This window comes from Cavia porcellus, unplaced genomic scaffold (genome assembly GCF_034190915.1).
Source record: "Cavia porcellus strain 051 isolate PalLab524CR breed Dunkin Hartley unplaced genomic scaffold, mCavPor4.1 scaffold_4, whole genome shotgun sequence".
Lineage (NCBI taxonomy): Eukaryota > Metazoa > Chordata > Mammalia > Rodentia > Caviidae > Cavia > Cavia porcellus.
The window spans coordinates 51,253,443-51,276,989 of NW_026947487.1; the positions used below are offsets into that span (position 1 = coordinate 51,253,443).

General features: G+C 43.4%; 1 long non-coding RNA gene across 1 annotated transcript; it reads left to right on the forward strand.

Moving 5' to 3' along the window:
* Positions 1-6,365: 6,365 nt before the first annotated feature.
* LOC106025238 (uncharacterized) lies at positions 6,366-11,078 on the forward strand. The gene is made up of 3 exons (XR_001198828.3): positions 6,366-6,866; positions 7,180-7,311; positions 10,873-11,078. It is a non-coding gene; the product is annotated as an uncharacterized LOC106025238 (long non-coding RNA).
* The last annotated feature ends 12,469 nt before the right edge of the window (positions 11,079-23,547 follow it).

Here is a 23,547-nt window from a genome sequence, read left to right on the forward strand (position 1 = left end):
ACTGAGCACATGCGCTCTGGCTTGCAGGAATCTGCTGTGATTCTCCTAACATGTGCACCGTTGACTGGCTTCTGAGCAAGCGCAGTCCTGCCCCAGTCCTAGGCTTCTTTTGCAACAGAGCTGAACGCATTGCATTTCACGTAACAGGCGTTCTGACCTCTGCGCGATGAGCCCCAGAATGTTTACCTCTGCAGCACTGCGGCTGGTCTCTCCTTTGATTCTTCGTGCCACATTTATTTGGTCCGGTGACGCCTGTCCCCTGTGCTCTCAGTGTCCCCCCCTGCTGCACCTCTCCTGGCTGCTGCCTGCTCTCTTGCACTCGCCCTGTGTCTTCCTTCCTTTCCTTCAGTGGCTGTTTTTTCTCTCTGGCTCAACATCGGTCCTTTTAGTTAACACTGCATTTGTGGCTACATGGTTGCAAGTTGCAAAGGAAGGCACTGCCTTAGCTGAGGTAGGAGAAGCCACGCAGAGGGGCTCAGTCGGTAGCGAGTTCTCACCACATGTATTTGCCTGCCCAAATGCAGCAGTTAAAGGTGTTAGGAGGGCAAGGTAAAGCTGGGCTGAGCTTTGTACAGTGCATGCCTTTCACACGCTTCCTGTTCCTGCGGAATGTTGAACGCATCCTCCACCACTCGCTGGGTACAACCCAGGGAAAGAGTTTGTTTTGGGGTCCCCTGTTTAACATCGCTCTTTAATCTTGAGGCTCCGTGGTTTCCGGGAGAGGCGGAGCCACGTATTAGAGTGGCGAGGAAAGTTTAGAACAGGGACTCTCAACCCCGCACTGGTGACCTCCAGGGCAGCGCCCCCTCCTGCTGTCCCTGGCCTCTACCTGGGAAGGAAATTCTCCTTCCCAGGTGACAGTCAAAGCTGTCTCCATGGAGTGGTGCACTCCTGTAATCCCAGCACTCTGGGAGGCCAAAGGAGGAGAGTTATGAGTTCAAGCCCAGATCGGGCAATGGAGCAATTTAACAAGACCCTGTCTCAAAGTAAAAATTTTAAACCTGCAAAAGATGGATGTTGCTCAGTGTAAAGGCTGTGGGTTCGATCTCCAGTACTGTAAAAAAAAAAAAAAAGCTTTGTCCTTGAACATTGGCGGAACCCCAGACAGTAGATTCGGTCCCAGGTTGAGCAGTTATTATAGTCTTCCTGTTCCTTGAGCCACGGCGCTGGCACTGGTGCGTCCTGGACTGGTTCTCCAGAACTTTCCCATACTGTTTTGGGAATCGTTCTGCTCTTCTGTGGAAGATCTCCCAGCCACCTACGCTCAGGCGACGCCCCAGGCCCTCAGCCCATGTTTCCCTTCTGGCTGAGCCCTTTGGTTCCTGGCTTCTCCACAGTTTCTCAGGGGTTCTGCTGCTGTTGGACTCACTCTCTGGGGGTCTCCGAGCTCCTAGGGTCCGAGTCTTTAGCCTGTCCACGAAGTAGCCCATGCAGCACTGGACCCTCAAAGCGAGGTGCAGGTCCTTATGGGAAGAGCGTGTGAGTAACCAAATGACGGGGCTACCACCCTGCCATGGGCCAGCTGGGACTCTGGACCCGTGTGCTGGAGAGACCCACTTGAGAGGGAATTCGCTCACAACTCACCCAGTATCTATTTATGATCCTTAGTACTGTCCGTTCCTCCCAGCAAGGAAGATTTATCAATCAATCAGTCAATCAGTCACCCTGCTGGGTTCTCACGTTCAGCTTGTATCAACCTTCAGTGCTGAGCCATTCTCTCCCATGGAAACCAGCACAGTGAGACCACTGCTGGCTGCACTGCTGTGGGGGAGGCAGGGGGTTGCAGGGTGTCCCTAACTCAGACTTCACTGGTATAATGTGTGTGCGTGCGTGTGTGCATGTGTGTGTGTGTGTGTGTGTGTGTGTGTGTGTGTGTGTATAGTATATGTGTAATGTAAGTGAGCACTTTTTCCTGTTTCTCTTACTGAGCTGGTTTATACCTTGGCAGACAGGAAGGGGACCAGAGCCATGCAGGGGGAAGGGCACACAAAAGCCTCCATGGTGAGATGCACAATTGCCAGCTCCCCCAGGGGCAGTGGTCCTTGACAATGTCCTGATGTCCAGATGCAAAGCTTTTTAACAAGGGAAAGGAGCCATGGATGCGAGCAAGTGAATACCAGCAGGCTGGGGCCTTGGTGCTGACCCCTGGTCGGAGCGGCTCTGGTTCTGCAAACAGCTCCACGCTGCCTGGGGCAGCGGGGAGCATGAGGGCCGTGAGTGCAGAGTCGCAGGGAGAATGCGCTGGCTTGAAAGTTGCCCCTCTCCAGGATCTGAGAGTCTTTGTCATCCGTATGCCTGTCCTGCTGTCTCTCAAGGAAGTACTGCTCTGCGGTTAGAGCCAGTGTCTCCCACCCAGACGAGCTGGTATCCTACACAGCCGGTGGATAAGTCCAGAAATCCGGGAAGTACCGCCCCGGGTATTCTCTGGGTCCTCTGTCCAAGCCAGACTTTGTCCAGGTAGGACACAGAAGACTACAACGGGAAGTAGTTTTTTAAAAAAAATTAATGTATTATTTATCACACTCACTTATGTAAGCATTATTTCCTGATTATGGAAAATTTGAGAAATTGGGAAAAATATAAGGGAAAAATAAAGGAGTTGTAAACCTTCAACAATTATGTGTATGTATCCCTGTGTGTGTGTTCATGTGTGGTTTGCATAGGTACAGAGAAATATAGTTAAGTGATGGGTATCTATTTTTTTAAAAATTAAAGTATGTATGTTTTTAAGGTACTGGAGATTGAACTAATGGACTTTGCACTGAGCTACATCTCCAGTCTCTTCAAAGAATAGTCTTTTAAATTAAATAGCATTATTTATTTTTTGAGAGAAGGTCTCACCGAATTTCCTAGACTGCTCTTGAACTCAGTCCTGCGTCTGTGCCACCAGACGCTGGGATGACAGCTGTGAGCCACCAGGCCTTGGTGAACCGGGTCTTCCCTGTTATTAACTGATGAGTCACTATTTTATAACATGCGCGCGCGCGCGCGCACGCGCGCGCACACACACACACACACACACACACACACACACACACACACACACACAGGATGCCCTGCTTCTGTTCATCCCCAGGGGACCACACATGTAACACAGTGTTATTTCTCCCTTTCAGGATTTTTTCACACATAACAGTTTTGGGGTTTGCTTTGGAACCTAATATTTGTGCTATGAAATGTTTTATTTGCAAAAGAAAGAACCCAAGGGCATAAAACTCCAAGGGGAGCCCTAAAGTGACGCCTGGGGGGTTGACATTCCCAGCAGTGGTGAGCAGTCCACGGTGACTGCTTTGCACCCTGCTTCCAGTGCTGACTTACAGAGCTGCTGTCTGCACCCTCACCAAGCATCAGTTTCTCTGGCGGAAAAGTGGGAGTAAAAATGAATCAGCTATATGGACTGTGTGTCCGAGACAGGCAAAGCATCTGTCACCAAGCTGAGCTGCCAAACACCCCTGGCTTTGGTCTCACATCAGACATCCATGTCACCCACTTCAATGGCAGCGAAGTCCACTTCCCCACCCTTGTGCTTCTCATGGCTTCAGTTCTGCAGGGCTCTGGGAGGGACATTTCCAAGTGCACGACTGAGACTGTAAGTCTGAGCGTCCTAGCAATGCTGGGAGCAGAGGGTGCTCGATTGGGGCTCTGCGGCTGTGGGTAGAGAGGGGCAGGGAAGTGGGTCATCTCCCATCTGCCGGAGGATGCAAGTCGGCAGGGGTCACAGTGACAGCCACCAGCCCCAAGTGAGGCTTCCTCCCCTCACGGCCACCAGCCCCACACTGTCCTTTGTCCACTTTTCTGTGTTGAGGTCTCCCATTGGAAAAATAAGAGTTTTATTTATTTATTTTTTTTTGCTAAGAAAACTTTGGAAGCCACAGCTGTAAACAATATTATTGCTACAAAGAATTTAAAAAAACTCGAAAGCATTTCTTATGAAATCTGTTTAATAACACTCAAAGAGATAGCATCCTGTTCATTCTTAGATGAAGTTCCAGTGGGCCGTGTACTGGGATTCTTTATAGACCATTTCAGAGCCCTGATTTCTAATTTAATATTGTGTGTGTGTGCATGCATGCGTGTGTGTGTGTGTGTGTGTGTGTGTGTGTGTGTGTATGTCTTAAGTAAGGACAGTGCTGGTGTTTCCAGCACGTATGACTTGCTATTGTTTTCTTTCTCATTCCCACTTTGATAAAGCTGACAGACAGTTCGTAGAGAAACATGAGACATAGCTTCTGAAAAAGTTACATGATTGAGGAAAAGGTCACAGTCCAATGCTAAATGGAGGAAAAGCACATGGACACCCGAGATAAAATCATCTCAGCTCCTCACAGCTGCTGATCTGCACGCACGTGGGCAAGTGCTTGGAAATGAACTACGGGAAGGGAATGAACTCATCAAGTTACCATGGATGGGACTGCCACAGTTTTATGTGTTGTTCCATGCATTATTCAGGCTTTTCCAAATTTTCCACAATGAACGTGCAGAGTTGTTGGAAAGCAATGTAATTTTAGATAGATCTTCCCTACATTGTCCCAAATGATGAAATCATTCCTACACTTCTTAGACATATCTGTTTTATTCATGGACTCTACTTTTCATAGCATAAAAGTCTGTTTTCATATGTTATTTTTAATTTGCTGGATTCTTTGCTAGATTTGTAACAACCTGAGGTCAGAATACAATCTTCTGTTGTTTCCTATGTCTAAGAAATGCTCAAAAATACCATCATATCAAAAATATTTACTAAGTCAGAATTATGATGACCACTGTGTTACTAAACAGTTCTTTCCCCACTGACAAGTTCACAGCTTAACCCAAATTGATCTTCCAGTATCACACACAGAAACTGTAAAATCTCCTCTGTCCATGCTCTTATAGATCGTTAATGGTGATGCTGGGAGACAAAAACTTTCAGGATGAAAAGCCATGACTTTTTCACTGGGATTAACCACATATAATCAGCTCTAGTGTCTCCCATATGTCTGACTCACACAATTTTACTGCTGTGCCATTGGATTTTTAGATAACAAATAACCAAACTGACTTTGATACAAGGTTGTGTGGTATGAGAGATTAAATGCTGATGGCCCCATTCATCTGGCTCCGAGGTCCTGGCTTGGCCTTGGCAGTCCCTGCCGCATTAAGCCAGCATCCGTGGTGTCAAACCATTGTCTGCAGTGCAAACGTGGTATGGGAGTCAGAAGGTCTTAATATTGAGGATCGGATACCGGAGACTTGGGGATTTCAGGTCAATTCTGCATGGGCACAGGGGGCCTGGCCTCCCTCCTGTGAGAGGGGCAGTGGCTTCCACAAGTCCATGCAGTCACAGGGGCACCATCCTTTGAGGCAAGTGGGGAGCACCGAGGACAGTATAAGCAGTCAGTATCTCTCCTGGTTCCAAGAAATGCAGAGTGTTCTGGGCAGTACTCAGTCATTCCAAGCCCTGAGGCTTCCCTAGAGGACGGTCAGACAGCCATCCTCCCCAAGAAAGCGGGAGGAGATCCATCCAGGTGGCTATCGGGAATGGAGGCATAACATGCACAGAACTCCCGTGATGAAATGAGAAGGTGTGTGCACAGAAGCTTCAGTGAGCTCACGAAGGAGGGTGTGCATGGGTCAAGAAAAGCCCAGCGTTTCTGCAAAAGCCACTTGTCAGGGTGTAAGGCACATGCGACAGAGGTTTGGGTAGCTCTTAAGGAAAAAATTTAAATTGAATAGAGGGATGCAGCAAGGTGATTTTATTTTGTTTTATTTATTTTTTGAGACAAGGTCTCACTATGCAGTTCAGGCTGGTCTTTGTAACCCAGGCTGGTCTGGAATTTGTGATGATCCTCCTACCTCAGCCTCCTGAGTGCTGGGATTACAGGAGTACACCACCACACCTAGCACTTCAAGGTGACTTTAATTATCAAGTCACTGTGTGAAAGCACCAGGAGTAGGAGGAGCATTTGAAGTAAACCATAATATTCTGAAATATATCCACAAATGTCCAACTCAGGCACAGTTGGCAGGGGAGGCTCTCTCTCCCAGAAGGGGCCCCTGGACAAGGGTGCTTGTGGGCAGAGGAGGGGGAATGAGCTGACTGGCCCGGCACACCCGGGAGCTGCAGGCTGGCTGCAGGCCTCTCTCTCTGTGGGGGCGTCCAGCCAGATCCAGGGTCCCCGCTCTCCCCTGGAGCTTGGATATATGATCTGGCAGTGGATCAGGTCCTGTGCCAAGTAACTGGATCTCGCTCTTGCTCAAGGAAGAGCATTGTTCACTAAAATAGTTTGTCTTTTGATGCCAGAGGAAATCAAATTGTAATCAGGGGCTGAGAACAGACTGAAGTCATCAGGGCAGTCTTGCCTTGGATTTGGCAATGTTACACGTTCCCAGGATTATTAAATATAATTTATGTTGACAAAGGGGAGAGCGTCTATGATGCTGGACATTTGCTGTAAAGAACGCCCAATGAGCCACGGCGGAGTGGACAGAGCCTGCATCCACAGTGACTTCCATGAGTCACAGGGCAGGGAGGGATATGCAGCATGGGTGGATTCAGATTGTGTTGACAAAACCCTCAGAAAGACAGAACGCATTGGGGTGAGCAATGAAGCCGTGGTGCAGTCTGGTACAGCAGCTCTGAGATGCCAAGGGGTCTTCGCTCTGTTTCAGTTGGTGGCAGGGAAGGATTTGGAGAATCTTCCTTCTAGATCCGCAACTTCCTGGTTGCCCTAAGAAATCAACTGAAATTAGTACCACACAACAGGGACTGACTGCCCGCCCTGCTGTTCCCTAAAAGTGAACCTCCTGTGACTCTCACACCAAGGCTTGAAGGAGTTAAGAATTGAGGCTCCTGCACTGAAGTAATTTACCCCAAAGTTTCACAGGTAAGAAACTGCAGAGATGAGAAGCGAGTCCAGGTTCCCTGGCACCAGAAGTTGTTCTATTTCTAATGTGCCTCTCTGAGCTATCAAAGAGAGAGAGAGAGAGAGAGAGAGAGAGAGAGAGAGAGAGAGAGAGAGATCAAGCAATGTTTTTATCCGCTACCAAGCTTTCTCGCCAACGTTATTTTTGCCCTTATGAAGCGAAGCAGAGAACGTAGCCATTCCTTTAGTGTCTTCCAAAGGCTTCCTTCCTTGAGTTCGGGTTTGAGGGCACATGAGTTAAATTGGCGTTGGTCATCCACAACTTCCTTTGCAGGTGTCACACGGGAGAAGAGTGAAGCGGTCCTTTGAGCCAAGACAGTGTGAGGAAGTGTGAGGGCTGGAGAAAACTTTGGATATGCAAAATTAGAACTCACCCTCTAGAGCTACCATGAAGGTCCCGTACAAGGTAAGACTGAGAATCTCATGCACAGAGAACAAGAGGGACCGCTTCTCACCTGAGATGTGAGGGCTGATCAGACAAAAGTGCGTATTTAAATTTAAAATAATTTATTACAGTAAAAGGCTGCTGGCCTGAATCCCCCTCCATATCCTTCCCATCCCTATTCTTACCACTTTCCAAGGCAGTCCTGGCAGCCTTCTTTCTTTACGAGCTGTGCCAAAAAAATTTACAGTCAATAATGCGCTGAGTTTCACTGAATGAAAAACCAGGCTCATAGAAATGTTCCAGGGCATCCTCAGCCACTTATTCACCAGATTGGGTCCTCTTCAATTTCTCCTGACTTCCCCAAAGTCCAAAGGATCATGAAAGGGAAACACTCCAGAGGAATTCAGGTCATTGCATCAATCGAGGCAGCCGTGACAGTGTGGCTGAGGACGCTCATGAAAACAGATGTCAGAGCTTCTTCAGAGAGTGGAGAAATGGCAGGATAAGCTGTTCCAGGTGGAACGTGCTGAGGGTCATCGTGGTGATTACATCCTTACCATGTCATTTGTAAAAATTGTCATCTAGTTTGTGATCATGTCTCCTACATGCAGGAGAAAGCATTTAGGGAATGAACTCATGATCTTTGAATTAGGTAATTTATTTTTCTCTGGAAAAACATATTCATTTTTGTCAAAACAGAAAATTGCAGAGAAGTTTGTTTTCCTTATCTTTTTCCAGTGACACCTCGTTGGCCTTAATTAAGCAATCATGGTACTCGCTGATGCTGACTTCTCTCGCACGAGTGATTAAAAAGGAGACAAAAGCTTAGCCAATAAAATGACCAGATTAGATAGAAGTCAGAGGATCTGTGAGCCTGAGTTTATCAGGTCCCATGCTCAAAATTCCTTTTAATTTTATTTCATTTAGCAGAGAATCAAGAGCCACATGTAGGCTCACGATTCACTAAGTGGAAGGCAAGGTGAGAAAAGAAACCTGAGGCTCCCCGGCCTCGTGGACAGCAGGCGTGTTCAAGCATCAGAGCCTGGTTCGCACGCGCAGCCCACTTTCCTGGCAGGCACAGAGGAGGAAGGCCAGCCCTGTACACCGCAGCTGACTCTAGAGCTGTCCTTTGCCCTCCAGCCGGCTGGCCACTGTGGAGTGATCTGGGAGCCAAGGCGCTTCCCCCTCCATAGAGGAAAGGGTGACCCCACTGGACTCTCTCAAAGGGGAGAGCTCACATCATCATCATCGACACCAGCTTTTCTTTGACATGCGCAGCAGGTCGGACTGGCCCTGTCCCTTGCCCCTTGCCAAGAGTAAGAGCGAAGGCAAGTTGGGTTTCTGTTCCAAAGAAGTCACTTACAGGGGCGGCTTCACCCCACCCTGCAAACAGGGAAGGGGGCTCTCCATCGAGGCGGATGAAGGTGGTAAGGACGTGTACCATAGGATAAAGTTTCCAAAGTGAGACCCTTTTTAAAAAATTTTTATTTAAAAAAAGAGAAAAGTCGGGGCTGGAAATTTAGCTCAGTGGCATAAGCGCCTGCCTTGCATGCAGTCAATCGTGAGTTCGATCCCTGGTACCGATAAAAAGGAAAAAGACAAAAAAAAAAAAAAAAAAAAAAAAAAGAGAGAGAGAGAGAAAAGTCTGAAAAGAAAAACAAAAAGCAAAAGGCATAAACAACAACAGCAGATTCAAAACAATATAGGTCTTCAAAATAGAATGAAAGAAATTTAACAATGGTTGTTATATTGCATATTGTTGGCTTTTTTTTCTTTAAAGAGAAGAATATTAAAGACAATAGAACAACAGAAAAGAAGTCTAGAACAATACCGAATTAAAAAAAATTACCATCTTAGATTGCTAGTTGTTACATTTCTCATTGTAATCTTAAAAAATAGATGCCTAAGTCACATAATCAAAACCTAAATAGTGGCTAGACACTCAAACATTGATAGTACAAATCCTTCTGTTCAGTGTTCCAACAGAAATTCAGTAATATGGTCAGCTATCTTACACATTATACATACTGTTATACCCCTTAGAGTACTTTCCTTTTGTCCAAATGAGATTCTGCAGCTGGTTTAAAATGGAACGAAACAGCATTGTAACCACGAGGGCCACAGAAGCAGCCTGGGGCAGGGTGGTCCTGAGCACAGGGTAGACCCAGAGGCCCTTGGTTTCCCTCTGGGGCGCACTTCTGGCCCCTCCTGCTGGGCTGATGTTGAACCACACGCATCTGGCCTTGGATCACCCCCTCGCTGTGTGCTCCAGGCGTGTGTGTCCCACCCTGTGCTGGAGCGGATGGCCTCTTGGAGAAGATGAGTAATCTTCCCTGGAGACAGAGGCATTCTCTCCGCCTCTTCTCTCACTGTTTATGGGCACTGATTGCATTATACGATAAGGAGGACCAAGCCTGTCATGCTCAGGAGTATTTTCCCTCTTGGCAAAACAACTGTTCTGCATCTTCCCCTAGGCTCCCTGTTCAGGAAAGACGTTGGCAGGGATTTTCCCCAGGCAAATCTTTGCTCAGATAAACTTTAATGATAGGAGAACATACCTGGGGAAAAGAGCACTGCTTATAGAAACCCTTTAATAGCTTTAATGTTGGACAAAGGGTCTGGAAACTGCCCCAAACAGACATTTGCTAGCATGGCTACCTTCAGATTTACTCAATATATAGAATATGTATTAGCCTCTTATTTATTTTTTAAAGACCAGCATACATTTATTGAGAGAAAGAAAGCTTCTCTCTGAGAGAGAAAGAGACAGAAGGGGTCCCCAGTGGGGTGCCGAGGACTCTGCCTTTTCCAGGTAGTTTTTATAGAGAAAACCACGAAGTGAGGCGGGTCCACAGTGGGCATGGCAGGTGGATGTGAGACCCTGAGAAGTGTCATCAGCTTAAACTGGTGGCCATTTACCACTGTTGCCCAGGTGGTGGTGTGGCTGTCGTTTCGCCTGCATTAAAAACAAAAAGCATCAGGATTTCTGGGTTTCCAGCGTTTTGAACCACACCCTGTCTCTTAAAAGGGCTCAGTGCTAGCAGTCATCACAGCCACTCTCTGAACCGTGAGCTAACACAGCAAACAAGGCTGTGCAGTGAGTGGAGTCCTCCCCTCCGATGACTTGAGCTGTCCCCTTGTCTGTGTCTTCTTTGGGCACTGAAAACTGGGAGGTGTGTGCACAAAGGGCTTCCCGAGCCTCTGAGAAGCCTCTTTCTCCCCAGGCAGCTCTCAGATAAGTTTATACATTGCTTTTCCCAGTTGATTGAGACTGCGCCTGAGATCCGGGTGCTTGCCACCAGGGTGTGCACTGGTGGGTGGTCGGAGTGGTGAGCGAAGGTCAGGTATCAGCTCCTGAGTTTCCTGGAAGAGTCAGGCTCTGCTTCGGCCTTTGTAGTTGATCAAAGAGATGAAAATTGGTGATCAAGATGTAGACGGGGTATATTAGCAGCTTTTTAACAAATGACACTGAGTTGAAAGAGTTTTGCCCAAGAATAAATTACAGGATATTATAGCAGTAGTGGGAGGCCAAATCCAGGATGCTTACCCTGATGGCCACTTCCTCCTTCTTCTCCATTACAGCTTCCTCCTTCCTGTCCCAGTGCACGAAAAGAAAATTCCAATCAGCTCCTCATGCATCTTCAATGCCTGCCCCAGGCACCACGTCTGGTCAAAGGTCACATATACCCTACACAGGCTTATCTGGGCAGAAGAGAAAGCCAAACCCTTGCTGGTTGTGGGCTCCTCTCCACCCCTTTAAATAAAAAGGTCATTTTTACTTTTTCTTATATTCTGCTCCTTTATTGTGCCAGAAAACTTTACTCCAAGGACTGGTGACATAGCTTTATGGTAGGATGTCTGCCTGGTATGCATGAGGCTGGGGGTTCGAACCCCAGCATTGCGTAAATAAAAACAAAAAGCCTATAGTGAAGCAGAGTGGAGGGAGGAGCGGGGCAGGAAGACCAGCCCTCCCAGGGCATGTGGCCAGTGATGTCTCTCCCAAACCTCCCTGTTTCCTAATGATTGGTCTTGAGAACTTCCCACTTGCTCCCAAGGTGGGATGGGAGAGAGAGGGGCTCACCAGCCACTTCCAGGTTCTCTGTGTGCTCCCTGGGGCTGGGAGCATGAGACAGCGATGACACTCCCTGAGGGACAAATGAAACCCATCCTGCAAACAGACAGCAGTGCTGCCCACCAGCAAAGTCCTGGTTAACACTTATTACCTGCCAAGCATTGTGAAAGGGACCCTTGTGTCCAGGGTGTGCTCCCACACAGCAGGGTCACTAACTGCCTGCTTTGTCACAGAAGGCCTTCATCTGGCTGCACTGCGTGGCTTTTTTCCTGACCATTCCTTCTTCATGTACCCAGCCCCTGCTGGGCCTTGCTGACTCCTCTTTGTCCAGAATGCATTTGCCAGGACTTGATCACCTGCTCTCGGGTGTCCTCCTGGCTCGCAGCATCTTCATCTATAAAGCGAGGGAGCATTTGTGTCACTGCTGTGGTCCCTTTCTGGGATGTCCAGGGTGACTAGAAGGGCCATGTCCAGGCATCTGCCTGTGGGACAATCTTCATCTACCTGTTCTACACGCAACTAAATGTCGTCGTAGAGAGATGGGTCACATCTACATCCCATCCCATCAGTGCAGGAAGTGAAACCCTGCACTTCGATGGTGTCATGGACCCTGTTATGGTTTAGATGGGGAAGGTCCCCCAAAGACCTCTTAGGCATGGAAGATGACTCAATCATCAGGAGACCCGGAAGGTTGGGAGAGACATCACTGGCCACATGCCCTGGGAGGGCTAGTCTCCCTCCCCTGTCTTCCCCTTCACTCTGCTTCCTGTCCACCATGACATGAGCTGCTCTCCCCCGCCAGGCCCTCCCATCACGCTGCTTCTGTGTTTACATTGGCTGATTGGACTGAAACCTCTAACACTGAGCCAAGTCTTCTCTTTTAAGTCTAGGGGTCAGGTGCTGCTTCTTATTGATGAGAAAGTGACAGGGCAGCACCTATGACTGTGATGGTTTGTGATATTAAGACTGACTAGAAATTCCCAGAGAGAAAAGTCCAAACAGATCTTGAAGATGCACTCTCGGGACCCCAGGCCTTCAGGGTTTAGCCCTGTGGGCACTTCCCATGAGCACCCAGGTTCTACTGACATCTTACTTGCTGTCAGCTCTACAGCCTAGCCTGTGCAAACAACTCAGCAATTTAGCTAAACCTGATTGTCTCTAACTTCCAAATCACAGATGCTTTCTGCCCTAGGTCTTCGTCGATCCTATGTTCTTTTGCCAAAGTGATATTCATCCTACTATGTTCATCTCAAAGACTAAAGGCATGGTCCCACACTCACTGTATTTTGCTTTTTTGAATTCTTTTTTGTTGGTTTTTCATAAGTGTGTGACACAGGAGTTTCTGTACATCCACAGCAGTATATAAATATTATCAGTGCCTAATTCCAGAATCATTTTCTTTCTAAAAGTAGCCCCATGCCTCTTTCACACTCCATCCATCCCTCTCTTCACTTAGCTCGCAGGAACTGCTGGCTGACTTTCGGTCTCCATGGATTTCCCTCTTCACGCCCTGCATTTAAACAGTGCAGAATCACACAATATATGATTACTTGGGATTCTTTTCTCTTATTGCCACAGCAGGAACTTTGAAAGTTTCTCCACACCATTGCCGGTATCAATACTTTGTTCCTTTTCATTAATGAAGAGAATTCCCCTGAACGGGTATATCGTACTCTGTTTATTCATTTGTTTATCAGACATCTGAGTTTTCCCATTTTCCAGTTACAATGAGTAATGCAGATATAACTATTCATAAATCCTCATGTACTTTCATTTATGTGGACATAAATTTAATTCTCTTGAGCAGATACCGAGGAGTAGAACTGTTGGGTTAAAAGGTACTCATAGCTGAATTTTGCGGAACTGACAGATTTCCACAGTTTCTGGATCATTTCATAGTCCTTGTTTTCCGGCAACAAGTTTTGCTATTTATCTTTTTAGCTATGGCCATCTCAGTGAAGGTTGGTGTTTTGATTTGCATTTTATTACTGACTTATGATGAATTTTTTAATTTGCTGAAAGCTGACTTACTTATCTTCTTTGAAGAAATATCTGCTCATACCTTTTGACCATTTATTAATGGAATTGTTTATATTTTATTTTGAAACCCTGCTAACCCTCATCCTATCTGTAATGGACAGAGAGTATATCTCTATACTCTGGTTTGTATTTCCACTTCATTTATAGAGTCTTTGTTTATTTTTTGTCTTTTTCCTTTTTTATCGGTACTGGGGATCGAACTCACGACTGCCTACTTGCAAGGCAAGCGCTTATGCGGCTGAGCTAAATCCCCAAGAGTCTTTTACATTGAATGAAGTCCAATTTATCTTTTTCTTCTTTTGTTATTTGTGCTTTGGCCTCATATCTAATAAACCATTGTCTGTGCCAACTTCATGAAAATGTAATCCTCTAAGTTTCCTTTTAAGAGGTTCATACTTTAACAGTTAAATGTTTAAGATATTTTGCGTTCTGTTTTAAATAGCACACAGACATCCAACTTTCTTATTTGGAATGACATCCAGTCACCCCAACATCTTTTATTGTAGACTCTCATTTCTGTATTGAATTTTCTTGGCATCTTTGCTATTAACCAACGTGAAGATTTACTTAGGGCCTGAATTTGGTGTTATGAATCTGCCTGTCTTTCTAGTGCTAGTACCTTACTGTCTTATTACCAAACCTCTGTAATACAATGTAAACTGGGCGATGTGGATTCCCAGTTCTGGTTTTTTCAGACGGCTTTGGCTGCTGTGGTTACTTTGCCTTTCCATGTGAATTTCAGGATCAGTGTCTATTTCTGAAACAAACAAAGAAGGTAGAATTTTGGTGGTCACTGTCATATCTGTGGGTCACACTGAGGAGATTTGTTATCTTCACATTTTTGTCTTTTGGTTCATAAATCAGAAGTGCTTTTTGATTTATTTATATCTTCTTTGATTTCTTCCAGCAACCTTTTAGTTTTCAGTGTGCGTCTGGTACTTTGTCAGATATGCTTCTAAGCACTTGCTTATCGATAATATTTTAAGTGGAATTGTTTTCTTAACTTCACTGTCAGATTTTTCATTATGAGTTTATATAAATACTATTCTCATTAGTATGTTGACATTTTGTTTTGCAAAGCTGATGATCTTATTTCTCGCCACAGTTCCTCTTTGCCTCCCTCCCCTCTGAGTGCTCCTGCGGATGTGTTTTTCATAATTTTCCCTGCTTAACATCATGTCATCAGAGAATAATTTTACTTTATTTTTCCAGCCTAGATGTGTGTTACTTTTTGTTGGGAAAAACATTCTTGACAAAACCTCTGGTGCAATGTTGCTTAAAAATGTAGCAAGAGAACTTTGTCTGGGGTCTCATCTAAGAAAAGATTCCGTTTGTTCACCGTGAATGTCACATTACTTGTCGTTTTTTCTAAATATCCTTTATCTGGTTTTTATTTATTTTTTTATCTTGGGAGGGCATTACAGTTTATCAAATGCTTTTTCAGCCACTGAGACTGTCATGTGTATTTTTGTCCTCCGTTCTGCAGTGCACTATCTTAGTGCCTCTCACATTTTGAACCACCCTGTATTTCTGGGTTAGAGCTCATTTCCCATGATGTTTAGTCCCTTTAATGTGCAATTGCTTTGCTTCAGTCACCTACTATGGAAGATTTTGGGGTCTATTTTCATTATGAACCGTAGGTTATTGTTTTCTGGTGATGTCTTTGTCTAGTTTTATTATCAGGTTAATATTGACCTTGGGAGAATAGTCTGAAGTTTTGAGACAGGGCCTTGCTAAGCAGTTTAGGCTGGCTGGTACTGAAATAATCTTCCTGCTTCAGCTTCCTGAGTGCTGGGATTATAGGCATGCACAACCACACCCAATACTCAGGGAATACTTTGGGATGCTTTCTCTCCTATTCTATTTTTCCGAAGATTTTGTGAAGGATTGTTATTAATTCTTCATGAAATGTTTGTAAGAATTCATTATTGAAGATTTCTAGGCCTGTGTTCTTTGTGAGATGTGTTTTGATTTCTAATGGAATCTCTTGTTATAGCTTTATTCAGAATTATTTCTTTAATTAGTTTTGGGTTTTATGTCTTTTCAGTAATTGGCCTACTTTACCCACATTGCCTGATTTAACATACACCAGCTCGTAATTTCCTGTGACCCCTTTTATTGGTATAAAATCCCTGATTTTAATTATTTGAGTCTCATCTCTTTTTACTCTAGCAGACTAGCTAAAGAGTTGTTAATTTTGTAGATCTTTTCAAAGAAACAATTTTGGTTTCATTGGTCATCTATATTGCTTTTCTTTATTTGTTTTAGCTGTAATTGGTATTGTCTCCTTGTTTGGTGTGTTGCTCTTTGTGTATTTTAATTACTAGAAGGTTACATATTTACTGGAAATCTTTCTTTGGTTTTAATATCAACCTTCGTTGCTATAAATTTTCATCTAAGATTTAGTTATATTTGCATGCTATAAATTTTAGTTTATTTTCATTTGCATTCATATCTAAGCGCATTGGTTGTTTCACTTGTATCTTCTCTGGTCCTTTGATTAATTTAAGAATGTGCAGTTTAACTTTTGCATATTTGTAAATTCCCCATGTGTCTGCCTTTCTGTTATCGATTTCTAAGTTCATTTCACTGTATTTGGAGAATGGACTGTAGATGATGTCAGTTATTGTAAATTTATCTAGACTTTTTTACTGCCTAACATCTGGTCAGTGATGGAGAATATTCTTTTGTGTGCTTGGAGAAAGCTTGCTGTTGAAGTGCTTATAGAAGTCTGCTAGATTTGCTTGGTTTGTAGTGTTGTTCAGATCTTGTATTTTCTTGTTGATCTTCTGCCTAGCTCGTCTATCTGATTATTGAAGTTGTTGAGTTATTGCTGAATATTGAACCCCCCATGGATCTCATTAGCTTTTGATGCATGTATAGGAGTCTCATGGGCATGTGTTGCAATTCTTACTTCTTGATGTGTTGAACCTTTTATTGTTATGGAAATAATCTTGCCTCAACTGAGGCACCAAATTTTGAGGCTGTTTTGTCTGATATAGACACTTGTTTGATCCCTGTGTCTTTTAACTATTGTGTGTCTCCTGAGGGAAGAGGATACATAGATTACTTGTTTAAAGACATACACTTGCAAGCATTTACCTTTTAATCCATGTGCATGTGTGACAGTGACCAAGGCTGAACTCCTGTCTTCTGTGTGAATTTCCTGTCGACAGAGTAACACACATGCTGGTCTGGTTGGCTGCCACAACATAAACTTAGTGAGAATCTGGATGTTAGAAATGTTAAGTATCAGTGTTCGCGGGTTTGGCATCCTCTGAGGCCTCCTTTCTTTCCCTGCGGGTGACTGTGTTCTCCATGTGTCCTTGGCTGGTATTTCCAGTGCACATAGCTCAGCATCACTTCTTTGTTCAGATGTTTTCTTTCTCTAAGGACAGCAATTGGCCCACCTAACCCGAGTGCCCATTGACTCACCATGTCTCCAAATACAATCAGAAATGGAAAATTAAGATGTCAGTATAGAACCTTTTAAAATATCAGAATTTGGCAAATAACATCCTTTTGATTCTTGCTATGTGTGAATATGTTTGATGCCCATGTTATTCCTTAATTTCTCAGTTATGGCCTTCTGTGCTAAGTTGATGTTTTCTGTTTTTTTTTTTTTTTTTTTGTACCGGGGATCGAACTCACTACCGAACTCTGGTGTGCTTGCCAGACAGGTGCTTATGCTGCTGAGCTAAATCCCTGGCCCAAGTTGTTGTCATTTCTTGTATTACATTTGCGATTTTTTTCTTGGTGGCTTCCTGGGGATGACAATTTATATCTTAGTTTAAATCAATTTAGTTCAATTATATCTTTATACATTATATATATTTCAATACTGATTTATAACTGTTGTTTATGCAATTGTCTTTTGAATCAGATAAACAAAGGGAGAAGTTACAAATCAAACAACACATTTGCAGTTTTTTTATATTACCTGTCAATTACTACTTTTTATTTTTCATGTGGGTTTATGTCCTTTAATTTTAGCCTGGAGAAATCTCTTTTTCATTTCTTGCACAGCAATTATGAGAGTGGGGAACTTTCTTTAACTAGGGATGATTTAGTTTCTTCTTCACTCTTGAAAAAAGTTTTGCAGGACATACAATTCTTGGTTGACAGTGTCAGTGCTTGGAATATAATCCCACTGTCTCTGGCTCCCATAGTTTCTGACATAAATCCCTTGTGAATCTTGTCAAGACTCTCTTACATGCAATAAGTCCCTTTTTTTTTTTTGTTGTCAAGGGGGGTTTTGTCTTTGATGTTTAATAGTTTCATTATAGAATGAGGCATTTAAGTGAGGATGCCTTTGATTTATTCCAGTGGGGTGACTCTGCGGGGCATCGTGGAAGTGTGTGCTAATGTTTTACATGACACCTGACAAGTCACCTGACATTATTTCTTCATCCATTCTTTCCGTTCCTTATTCTACTTCCTATGTTTCTGGAACTCTTTTATCTGAACGCTGGTAATTGTGATGTTGTTGTGTAGGTGTCTGAGGCTATGTTCATTCTTCTTAATCATTTTTCCTCGGGGTCCTGTAGACTAAATAATGTAGTTGAACTGTTTCCAAGTTTCCTGATTCTTTCTTCTGCCAGCTCAATCAGATGGCAAGCCGTTTAGCAATTTTTTCATTTCAGCTCCTGTATTTCTCATGTCCAGAATTTCTATTCATTTACTTTTTAAAACTTACACTTTTCTATTTATATTACAATACTTACTTGGTGACACATCCTTCTGATAGTATCCTTTAATGTTTGATAAATGTCTTTATTCAATTTTTTGATGATGTTTGTAATAGCTGATTAAACATTCTTGTCTAATTCAGTGTCTCAGTTCCTCCAGGAGGGCTTTCTTTCTTTCTTCCTTTCTTTCTTTCTTTCTTTCTTTCTTTCTTTCTTTCTTTCTTTCTTTTTTTCTTTCTTTTTGGTATCAGGGATCAAACCCACGAGCTCATGTTCCCGGGCAGACTCTCCAGGAAAATTTCTAATGGTAGATTTTAAAAATGTATATGGGCCATATTTTCTTGTTCCTCTGCATGTTGTACAATTATTGCTGTTGCTAAACAATTTAGACTTTCTGTCTGAGAATTTGTTTTTGTTGCTGTTGGTGCATGCAGTGACTTTCCTGAACTGATTTAGTAATGTCTGTATTCTTTGTGGGTTTGGGCCATTGAAATCTTTTCTTAGTTGGCTTCACAATCAGCCAATGACTGGGCAGAGATTTCCTGGAGTGTCTTAAAGCAATAATCATTTCTCCCTTTGCTGTGGGCTCTGTGCATATCAGGATATGTGTCAATATTTCTAGAAGGCAGTTACTACTCTTTTTTTGCAGGAACTCAAGCTTCACCATATGGTAAGCTATCAGCCAATGCTTGGCCTGCCTGCAGTGATGTGTTTGAATTGAACCATCTTGATTCCCCAGAACATGTTGTCGTTTTCAAAGACTCTATGCAAACCTCTCCCAAGATTTTTCTTTAGGTTTCTCTATTATCTTTCCATTTGTCCCAGTTTTCTCATTGCCCTGGGCAGCTGCAACATTAAGCACTTGCCAAGGACTGTTTTTAGAAAATGTCACCAGAAAGAGCTCGCTCTTACAGCTGAACAGAGACAAGGCAGCTCAGGCCAGCTCCGTTGTCTTAGGAGGGCTTTTTGGTGTCTGTAAACTTGTTTTCTGCTATTTAGTCACCCATAGGCTGCTGACTGTTACAGCTATCATGATTACGAGGCTGTTGGTTTTGAGCACCACTATAGAGGTTAGTAACTAGAACGAGTAAGGCTACCTGAGAGCCCATGGTTCAGCCTGAGCTATTGATAAAACATGCTTCAGCCTGATAGAAATCTCTGCATCTTTTCCACAGTTTTGAAAAAGTGGAAATCTTAACAATTTTGTCAGTGCTGAGCGCTTTCCAGGACACCTTTCATTGCTGATTAAGAGAGGATTCTTGTGCTCACTTCAGATAGAAACCATCACTAAGGAAAGTGCATCTCAGCTAGCGGCTCCTGGCTTTGAGTGCCATGGCCCTCCATCCTCTGGACTCTGTGTGTCTTTAGGACCGTCCTTAGTGTCACATTGCTGATGGCTGCCACTCATCCTTGCCACTTCCGGAAAATTCCACTTGTCAGTGCTGGTTAACATTGGATGCTATTGGTCAACACTACCAGTGCCTGGTGCCTGCTTCTGGAGCTGTCAGGCTACGTATGCCACCAGGGGTCAACACTGGCTAATGCCAGAAGCCATGGGTCAGCTGGGTGCTGGTCTCACCACTGATGTTCATCAGCTGCTGGTCTCAGGATAAGGGTTCCAAGTAGATTTATGGGTCCTCGCAGACCTATGCTACTCCAGCAGTAAATCATGGATAGATTTATAAGCCCACTGGGGCACAGTGCTGTGGATTAGGCATCAGGACGCATGAGGGAGCCCTCTTAGACTCACCCAGGAATGTGAGGGGTGTGGTATTGTAAAGTATCAGAAGGTTTGTGATTGGCCCAAAGTTGAGCCTACTAGTTGGTCCTAATTCCACATTATGGTCGGTCTATATTTGAACCTACTGATTAGCTCAAATTCAAAGCTGCGGAATACTTCAAATTGATCTAAATTGAAGCCTCCTGACTTGATCGTCCTGACTGGTTCAAATCTAATTTTTCTGCTTGATTTGAATCTAAGCCTGCTTCAGTCAAAGAAAACAGCTCATGGAGCAAATGCTGGGGTGTCCAGATGGTACTTCACAGCCACCATGCTGTGGTAGCTTCACGGCGGCTGGTCAGGGAGAAAAGGCTACTCGATTGACAGCTGCCACTTCATGAACATGGCGGGGCTAAAAGGGAATGGTGACCACTTCAGAGGAATTTACCAAAGGGCCACCTGTGTTAATTATGGCTTATTGAGGATTGGGGATTTGGGGGACACTAACAGTGGTCCAGGCCATCCCTGACCTGTGTCCTGTTAGGAGTGGGTATCTCATCACCTTGGAGAGGGAGCAGCACCAAGGCATGAAGGACCGGGGACTGCCACTGGGTTGTGAGGACTGCTACAGTGGCCTGGAGAGCAGCCAGCAGGTAGCCTTAGACGTGGCGTGAGGACACTTAGGCCAGCTGTCCCAGTCTATCTGAAGAGGACTAAGAGGGAAGGAAGTGACAGCAGTGCACAGAACTCTGCCCCTTTTCCTACTGCCCCAGGAGTGGGAGAAGCCAAGGGACTCTTTGTGCCTCCTCCCCTCCCTCTCCCTCTCCCTCTATCCCTCCCTTTCCCCCTTCTCTTCTGCTTTTTTAGATGGGATCTTACTCTGTTGCCCAGGTGGGCCTTGAACTCATGCTGCCCCTTCCTCAGCTTCTCTCTCCTAAATATCTGGGATTACAAGTATGCACCACCATGCTATGCATGTCTTTCTTATTTTTTAAATGCTAAAGCAGTTATAAAATTTTCATTGAGCTCTGGGCACCGACATTCTAAAGAAAGAGCTCCTCGGTGTAGCAAGGAATTGAAAATAAAAAAAGCAGAAGCCACTGGAGTGCAGGCAGATCTTGGTTTCAGCTCTTAGCCTAAGAACTCACAATTTTGGTCCTAATAAACTGCATAACTTTGGATAAATGTGTTGTTGCAAAACTGGTTATAGAGAGATCGCAATCTTCTTCAGAGTTATAAGTGTGACTTGTTTTTCATGTGTCCTTCTGTCTGAATCCAGAGGGTTTCTCCATCTGAGCAGACACAGGGAGAACAGAGAGCATTCTCTGTTAACTGATGCACCTGCTGCTATAACAATCAAACCAAAAGACAAATGAAAGCAAAGGTTATTCAGTAATGGGTGCTCATGTTACCAAAGATATTTCCCAAGAGTAATGCTCTAGCACTTATACATCTTAGCAGTAATGTGAAAACATACACTGTCATGCATGAGGATTCAATCTAATTAAAACATAAATAGCAGTCTTCATGTTGCCGTGGATCATGTCAGCCAAAATTGACAATCAGAGTCACCAAGCAAGTCATCCTCTGTCTCTTTTACACAAGTGAATTAAACAAAGGATTGAACAGAGTTGTGTGTTTTCTATTTGCTTTACTAATGAGTGTTTTTGTTGAAGAGCTAAACACTGCCTCATTATAGCCTGAGAAATATTTGAAAGGGGAGAAATTAATTTGCTTATTTGCTGTTTTTATGTGCATGTGTGAAGAAAATGGTCTATTTATTTCTTTACTGATTGAAATGCATGATACTCCAGTAAAATATTAAGAACTGAGTTATATTTCCATTTGATGAAATAATTCTTGCCTTTGGTTTTTTAAAGCTTGCAAAAACTTTGTGTAAAGTAACTTTGATCCCTTTCTAGTTTAAGGTGGATAACCATATTATAAAATAAAATATAATATTCACTGTTAAATTCTACAAGAAATTTAGAGAAGACCTAATGCCACTACCTCTCAGGCTTTTTAATAAAATTGAAAGGGAAGCAATGCTCTCAAACTCATTCCTGGAAACCAGTGATACCCTGATACTAAAACCAGAAAGCGATCCAAATAAGAAAGAGAACTAGAGGCCAATATTTCTAATGAACATATATACAAAAATCCTCAATAAGATACTGACAAACAGACTTCAGAAAATCAGCAAAAGATTATACACCACTACCAAGAAAGACTCATCCCAGGGCTTTGGGGTTGTTTCAACATATGTAGATCAATACATGTAATACAGCCTATTAACAGAACCAAGGACAAAAATCACATGATTACCTCAATAGATGCAGAAAAAGCATTAGGCAAAGTCCAATACCCATTTTTGTTAAAAGCCCTATAGAAATTAGAATAGAGAGTCTTTATTTCAATCTGGCAAAAGCCATCTGTGACAAACCAACAACCAACATCAAACTAAATGGGCAAAAAACTGAAAGTTTCACTCTAAAATCAGGAGCAAGACATAGAATATCCACTGTCAACACTCTTATTCAGTATAGCTCTGGAAACATTAGCCAGAGAAATTAGACAAGAGAATAAATATAAGAAAGGAAGAAGTTACATTATCATTATTTGCAGATAACTAATATTCTATGTAGAAGACCCTAAAAACTCCACCAAGTCTCTTAGATTTAGTAACCAAACTCAATAGTGTATCTGGGCACAAAGTTAATATTCAAAAATGAATAGCATTCCTGTATATGAGCAACAAACTCACTGAGAAGTTAGAGAAAGAACACCTCTCACAATAGCATTTTTTAAAAAAGAAAGAAATACCTAGAATAGGAATCAATCTAATGAAGGAAGTGAAAGACATTTGCATTGAAAACTACTCTTAAAAAGTAGATTGAAGAGAATATCAGAAAATGGAAACATACTCCTTTTTCTTGGATAGGAAGAATTAATATAGTAAAAATGGCCTTATTTTCAAAGTTGTTATGCAGACTTAATGCAATTTCAATCAAAATATCAATGGCATATTTCACAGAATTATAGATAACCATACTAAAATCCATTTGGTATCAGAAGAGACCTAGAATAGCAAAAGCAAATCTGTGCAACAAAGATATGGCAAGAGGCACTGCAATCCATTACTTGAAATTATACTACAGGGCTACCATGATAAACAGCATGGCACTGGGGAAAAAATTTGAAGATCAACGGACCAGATTAGAAAATGCAAAGACAATCCCAAATATGCTTGGCCATCTTATTTTTGACACAGAAGCTTCCAGCACCTTCACTGGAAGGAAGACAGGCTCTTCAATAAGTGGTGCTGGAAGTACCGACTTTACACATGCCAGAGATTAAAATTAGACCCATATCTTTCACCTTGCACTAAACTAAAATCTAAATGGATTAAAACTCAATGAAGACAGAAGCACTAAGTCTGCTGGCAGATAGAATATATAGCAATCTTGAAGATATTGGTGCAAGCGAAGACTATCAACAAAACCCCAGTAACATCAGAGATATCACAAAGAATCAACAACTGAGATCTCGCCTTATTAAAAGGCTTTGCACAGCAGAAGAAACCACCAACAGAGTGAAGAGAGAACCCACCGAGTGGAAAAATCTTTTGCTAGGTATTCCTCAAACTAAAGGTTAATGTGCAGGATATATAAAGAACTCAAACCATCAGACCTGTGCAATGTAAAGATCCACTCTAAACATGGGCATCTGAAATGAAT